This window comes from Limulus polyphemus, unplaced genomic scaffold (assembly GCF_000517525.1).
Source record: "Limulus polyphemus unplaced genomic scaffold, Limulus_polyphemus-2.1.2 Scaffold844, whole genome shotgun sequence".
Lineage (NCBI taxonomy): Eukaryota > Metazoa > Arthropoda > Merostomata > Xiphosura > Limulidae > Limulus > Limulus polyphemus.
The window spans coordinates 1-7,781 of NW_013666454.1; the positions used below are offsets into that span (position 1 = coordinate 1).

Consider the following 7,781-nt stretch of genomic DNA (forward strand, 5'->3'; position numbering starts at 1 on the left):
TAGAAGTTGTAGACATATTATAGACACTATAAGTCCATGTAAGCCTATTTAATTACCTTAGAATTTCAGTTGACAAGCCGAACTATCTTCTCTATTACTATTAGTTTTACTATAGCACTAGTACTCTGTGTGTGATTCACTTCAAAATACCCTCTGTTCCTTTCATCAGAGTGCACTCAGGCTGATTTAATTACTTAAGAACCACACTTTGATGGAATAAATTATTTTTCTTATCTCCATTTGTACTGTTAGTCTTACTCTTACATATTAAACGTTAGACCTACGTTAATCATTAGGCCTACCACTTCACTCCAAACTTTTCCTTGCTCGTAACTTTACTCTCTTTTGTTATGGTCTATCTGCTGTTTCTGCTTGTCTCACACTGAATATCTTTATCACTTAATTGTCTGTCCACCTTCTAGAAATCTATATTCTTGACATCAATGTGTTGCACACAACATCGATAATCTCAAATCAATGGCTTATAAACACAACTTCCTACAATCGTCTTCTTTTAACTCGTATTATAACAAAAACTAAACATCATTTTATATCATTACAATGTCCAAAGTGCAGATTGAAGGGTACAAGGTTTGCTAGTGAACATGGTCTGCACTTTCATCTGTGGTATGTAATAAAAGTGACCGATAATTCCATTATTTGATTCAAAGAGCTATACATAGTCATAATGGTGTCTGGTGCTGCTGGTTGACTGCCCTCACTATTCAGTAATTATGGCTATACCTAATCTCTGGACATTTAATCGACACATACTTAAGGTGCCATTCAGATTGAAAATTTTATTTCTCTCTTTTCAATACTTTTATTTTTGATTGTTTTAAAGATCATTTCAAAAGTTACCAAAGACTCATCATGTAAACTGAGCAAGAGGATGCATGACTTGTGTTTTTTTAAGCCTAAACATGATAATTTTTACTAAATTAATAAAGATGTTTTACATTCATGGCATAGCTTCTTCTCCAGCATACATACATATATCTTCAATGCTTTTTGAGTGTTGTTACAGCAGTAACCGATTTTTAAGATTATATCAGATATATTTTTACATTGGATTATTTTTTGCAAGATATTTATGATTTTAATATATTTATGTATTAATTACTGTATTGTAGTGCTGATTTTTTCAATCGTCCAGTTGGTGTTATGTTTTTGATGTTGTTTTTATGGTGGTTTTTAGGTTAAATATTCCAATTCCTGTTTTTTTAAATTAGTCCTATTTCAAATGATACCATTAGAGTGCAAAAATTGAAAGTTCATTTTATTGTAATTTTCAATTACACTAATCCTCCAAGTTTCTGTCTAAATATATGAAACTTGTCATAATTTTTATTAGTATTTCTTTTCATACTAAAGAGACATATTTATTGCTCTTTATTACTTTTTTTTTTTTTTTACTTATAATGTTTTACTTCTTACCATATAGGGGCAAAATTTCCTATAAAATGGACAGCTCCTGAAGCTGCACTGTATGGCAAGTTTTCCATCAAGTCAGATGTTTGGTCTTATGGAATTCTTCTGTATGAACTTGTTACACATGGCCAAGTTCCTTATCCAGGTATAAATTTATCTTGATTTTAGAGGTTTGTTTAGTAGATGTTTGTTTCAGTTTGGATATTGAGTTTGTTTATATCTTATTCTTTAAATATAGAGATTCTGTATATATAAAGACTGAAAATAACTTATTTCTGAAACTGCACTTTTACCTTTTTTTTTATAACTTTTAATTAGAAATCACTTACAATAAACTAACACTGCCATATAAAGAAAAAATATAGTCTTATACTCACCCCTCCTGGTGGCTCAGCAATAAGTCTCAGGGCTTATAATGCTAAAAATCAGGTTTTGATACCTATAGCAAACAGAACACAGGTAGCCCAATGTATAACTATGTGCTTAACAAAAACACATTTCTGCCTAAGGCTGAAAACAGTGAAATCTAACACCAAACAAATATAATTCATCCATCCTATTAATAGTACAGAGTTTAATTAACTGTATAAAAAATGTTTCAGGGTTTTCTATCTAATAAATATATGATTTTTATGTTTAATAGTAGTATACTATCCTTACTAATAAATGTCTTATACAAGGAATTCAATAAAATTTATATTTTCTTTATATGTGTACCAGTTTATAGTTTACATTTTTTATAACAAATACAACTAACTTCTGTAGTTCAACAGGAAAATTTTTTTACACAAAAATAACAATGAATATTATTGCTTTAAAGGATTCCAATTTCATTTAAAAGGTTTTTCTTCTTTTTTTTTTGGATTTTAGGCAATTTTTTTTAAACATCAACTTTTGTACTATTTATACATTATCATCACATATTTAAAAAAAGGTTATCAAAACTATATATTTAAGTAAAAATGTATTACAGATTTTTTTTCACTTCACTCTATATTGGAAACTTTGTTACAAATCTGCTGTTATTCTGGATACTTATTGACCTGAAAATATTGATAATCCTCTAAAAATTGTTTGTTTTTATTTAGCCATATATACTTTTTTATTTAAAAGTTACATTTTAAAATAGCCAAAAGTAGCAAAACATTAGAAATCAATGGGCTTTAAATTTGTGAGAAAAATCATGTGAACTCCAGATGTGTTTGTTTTTCACATTTCCATAATTAATTTGTCCATTTTTTATTGAAAATTAGAGTGTGTGAAAATAGTATTGCAGATTTATCTTTTGTCTTCCACAAGTCACTAAAATTTGTGATAAAAAAAACTGCAGATGTTTTTCTTTTCACATTCTTTTAATATTTGCCCATTTTTGGATACAAGTCAGAGGTGTGTAAAAATATTTCATAAATGGATAATGTGTGGGGGGGGAATCTGCAAGTTTAGACTTTTGTTTGTTTGCTATGTTTCTATAATATTAATATTCAGTAACTTGAAGCCAGAAATACATTATTAACTGATATAGCTTTTTTTGTTGTTGTTAATGGTTATAGTTGTGGCAAGAAATGTAAAAATCTAGTTTAATATACATTTAATTAACAACAAGGAGAGCAGAATACTCATTGTGCTTCTCAAGTATATCGCATTTTAATAATAAACTATGATTTAATTTTGATAACATAGTGTTTGAAACATTTTTAGGTATGCAAAATCGAGAAGTTATTCAAGAAGTTGAAAGAGGTTACAGGATGCCTAAGCCTACAAACTTCGAATGTCCTGACACTGTGTATAGTGTCATGCTACAGTGTTGGGATGGTGAGCCAGACAGAAGGCCAACCTTTGAGTTTCTCTTTGGATACTTTGATGATTACTTTGTATCAACTGAGCCCAGTTACAGAGATGCTGAAGAATTTTAACTAAGAAGACTTTAAGGCATTAGTCAGCATTTGTTTTCTACACATCCTTAAAGCAGGTTAAATAGTACCTGCAAGACATTGAAAAACTTTGGAATAGATAGTTGAAATTTTGATTTGTGCATCGAAGGCATTGGTGCAATCCAATATTTTTGTCAACGAGAAAACAGTAATCTGTAGTCTGCCATAATGCATCTTTCCGTCTTTCAGTGGGGGGGAAAAAAGTGGATTGAACCTCATATGAAACAAGGAGGCCTTTCTGACGCTCAATACTTTGTAAGAAGAATATATATATATAGTTTTTAAATTAAGGCAGATTTTTATAGTATGGGTCCCTTACCATATATTTGGCACTGCTCAAGACAGTGTTCATTGTAATATGGTCTGTTTGAACATTGAGTTTTATCATGTCATCAACTACATATGTAATTATTTCAGACTCAAACTATGCCAAGGATAAAACCCAAGGGTGAACCCCTTTAGCTCTGGGGCTTCCATCAAGCCCAGCCTATCATTTGTCAAGGAAGATAATCCCAGGCCTTAAAGGAAAACAAATGAAAATATTTAATTGTAAGATAAATCTAATCGTAATGTATGAAATTCTTATATATATATCACACACACACACACATACAAATGTATTGGAACTCTTTGGTCTAACCATCTGTGAAGAATTATGTGGGACTATAAGTGATATTTCCAGAACAGTATCATTGTTTTTAATTAAGTAATGTTTATTTGACCATTTAATACATCCATGTGGGTGTATTTTAATTCAAAATCTTGAATAGCATCTGTTGTTCTTGTTTTTACTCCTAATTATGTTTTTTTCTAATCCAAGGCTGATGATATTTACAGATTATGAAAGAAATGTTGGATTTTGAATTCTGTTAATAAATTGTTTTATAACAGTTGTTCTGATGTCACATCTTCATCTTAGGATTTAAATTATAAAGTAAAATAGCTTATTTGTTAAACTATTCATTACTAAACTAAAGTTAACTAAATATTTTGCGATAATACACTATGGAAAAATAAACACACTCCCTATTTATTTGTAAAGCATTTTGGTATTAGACATTTGTGTGAAAACGAGTTTACACAAATAATAGTTAGCATACTTGCAAGATATTGGGCATAAAGGTTTCATCAGAATTATGAAATGTGTGTAGTTTTTGATAGTTGTAATACTTTTTATAGCTGTTGTTATCAGTACATAGATATTCCCAGATGTAAGATAGAACTTAATAAATGAGTACGTTTAAGTTGTGAAAATGTTTAATAAGTTGTTGCCAGGTAATGGAATATCCATTTCATATCATAATTCTTTAGGGTTCTGCAAGTTGATTTTTGTTCTTTGTGAAAATGCAAGTAAAACAAGTGCTATACCTCAGTTACATTTTTAAATGAAGTGCTTAAATGTTTTAAAAAATATTTAAGCTGGTTTGGAACTATTAAGTGCCTTGATGGTATTTTAATAGAGTTCAGACCTAACAGTAAGTTCATGTTTTTGAAATAAGCTTTCTGGTTAGTAATGAATCACAATATTAATGTATAACATTAATTTCACGAGTAATTATGTAAACATGCAAATGCAAGTTTTCTGAAAAACTGTTGCATAATAAGTGTTTGGGAGGTTGTAAACATGCAAATGCAAGTTTTCTTTAAAACTGTTGCATAATAGATATGTTTGGGAGGTTGGCATCAAGTAGTTTATGCTTAAACATTGTTCCAGTACTTTTTGAGATAGTTCTTTGTGTAAAGAATATTTCAAATTGTTTAGGATATTTCTTCAATTTATGATAAACTAGCAAACTTTTTGAAACAACTGTCTTATTTTATATTATAAAAGTTAATATTGCTATGTTGAGCTGTTAGAAGCTCTTCTAAACAATGTCTTTGAAAACCTTTGAACTATTAAAATATTATCTTTTTAAATGAAAAATGACCAAGATTCTGTGAGGAAGGTTTAACATATGGGTAGAATATTTTTACCCACATAAACTTATGTCATATAATAGACATATCTAGCATAAAAAAAATTATTTTTAGAGATGCACTTACATGAATTTTATCACCAAGTGGAAAATTCTTAGAAGTTTAAATGAACAGTTTTAAAGAACCGAGTAGTTAAAAGATGTAAATTATTTGAGCTAGATTGTGATGATTTTTTTTGTGAAAATTTAATGACATTCTCAAATAGTTGAAATAATGCACTTACATGAATTTTATCACAATGTGGAAAATTCTTATAAGTTTAAGTGAACAGTTTTAAAGAACCTGAGTAGTTAAAAGATGTAAATTATTTGAGCTAGATTGTGATGATTTTTTTTTTGTGACAATTTAATGACATTCTCAAATAGTTGAAATGGTAATTATTAAACAATAGCTAAACTGTATTTTTATTAGCTTTGTACACAATTTTTTTAGTGAAGTTGATTTATGTTGAATAGTTGAAAATATGTATGTACTCAACTTTCACTTGAATGTTTGTAATAGTGCATTAATTGATATAAATCCTGTTATAGATTCATTTCTAGTTACTTTGTATATGTCTATTCCATATCAAAAGGTCTTTAAGAGGGAAGCACGCTAAGAAGATTATAATCATCAAAAAACAAATGTCGACAATGGAGCCATTACTCATGATAATGTAATATTTTCTGACTGGTGAATTTCAATATATATATATATATATATTTGCTTCTTTATTAAATAATTACAGCAATCAAGTTAAGTAAAGCTGATTCCTTGCAATTGTGCATAGTAGATTTAAAATGTTGAATTACATTCTCATTGACCAAACAAAAGTTTTTATATATGTAGAAAACTAAGTGTTATTTGCTAGATGCAGTTTTGTTTTACTACTTATATTAATAAGTTGTTAAAATGCCTTCTTAAAATAAGTGTTTACAAGTACTATTAGTTTCTGTTTATTCAGCTGCAAACATAATTAACTGAGGCAGTTAATAAATTAACAAAGACATGGGCATATAGAGTATATACTGGTTCAATAGCTTCTTCTTGATCAAATATCTCACAAATGTATACAGTGAAAGGAGGAAGATTAAAAGCTTAAGAACCTCTTTCTGAGAGTTATTAGAATAATAACTATTTATTTTCCTCTAGAAAAATAGTTTGTTAAAACTGAAATCATACTTTGACTTAAAGAATATTTTATACATATTGAATATTTATTGTAAGGGTTTAACTGTTGTATAGAGTTATCGAAAGTACTTTTTTTCAGAATTCAATGACTTAACCATTTTCAAGACTTTCTTTGAAAGTTTTGTTTACCATTTACTCTGACCAAAAATTAAAATGAGCCAGTTTACCAAGCAAAGTATTTTTTTTTTTTGCATGGAATCTTTAAGTTAACCATGAAATAGTTGCTTCTAAGTCCAAAACTAAAATAACTGAAACTTTTAATTCATGTACTTCAGTCTTAGTTATTACTTTAATTGCTTATATATGAAAGCTTCATTTTCCAAATGATATCTTTTTCTACTTACAACCAAAAAATTATGGAACTAAAACATGACAGAAAATGACTAGTTGTACTTTATTTAGATAGTGGAGGACACTTCATATAAATATTTCAGTGCAAAGATAAGTGAATAGAAATAAAATAACTATTGTTACATTAGAATACACAAGTACACATGTAAATTTGGATCTGTTAATTTTACACAATTTTTCTCCAGTTTCTTCCCAGAGGAAAGTTCTTACTATAACAGCCTCTCTCCAGATTAATTTTGCTAGTTTTACACGAAGAAACAAATCGTGATATAGTTCTGTTGAAACACTGTTGTTTTCTGAAGTTCCTTGAATCTTCGACCCAGCCATCCTAAACGGCCCGTGGAGCATCAGCCAACCACATTTGTTTTAAAAAGTCTGAACTTGTGTGTGTATGTGTGTATATTTTTGTAAATATACCGAGATGACCAGTAACTTTGGTGTGTCATTTAACTTAACATTTGTTTCAGAAAGGTAAGAAAAAAAAATTTTCAGTTTACTCTTATAGGGAAAGACTATTTTACATGCAGGTTCAACTACCAATAAGTTTTAATGTTTTCTGTCGGATTTGTGGGTTTATATCATATTACATTCTGTGAAACATTCCATAGTCTGAAAATATCAGCTTTCATTAATTCTTTTATGCTACATAAATTTATCTGTAATGTAAAATCCTTTGTATATTAGTTTAAGACATTTTATTGAAAGTTTAAAGTTGAGGGTTTTGTTTGTCATTATAGTATGTTGTGTACATGTTTCCTGTAATTCTTGCTTTTTTTATGTTTTCAAGTTTTTCGCATGCAGAATTAATAAAATTATATAAATTTTGTCAAATGTGTTTTCAAGTCTTACACCACAAGAATCAAGTAACAACTCAAAGGAATGGTCAATTTGTATTCTCTAAGGCTCTGTGTGTGTGTGTGT

At 28.8% G+C, this 7,781-nt stretch overlaps 1 long non-coding RNA gene across 1 annotated transcript; it reads left to right on the top strand.

Moving 5' to 3' along the window:
* Positions 1-1,442: 1,442 nt before the first annotated feature.
* LOC106460824 lies at positions 1,443-6,951 on the top strand. The gene is made up of 2 exons (XR_002610852.1): positions 1,443-1,576; positions 3,130-6,951. It is a non-coding gene; the product is annotated as an uncharacterized LOC106460824 (long non-coding RNA).
* The last annotated feature ends 830 nt before the right edge of the window (positions 6,952-7,781 follow it).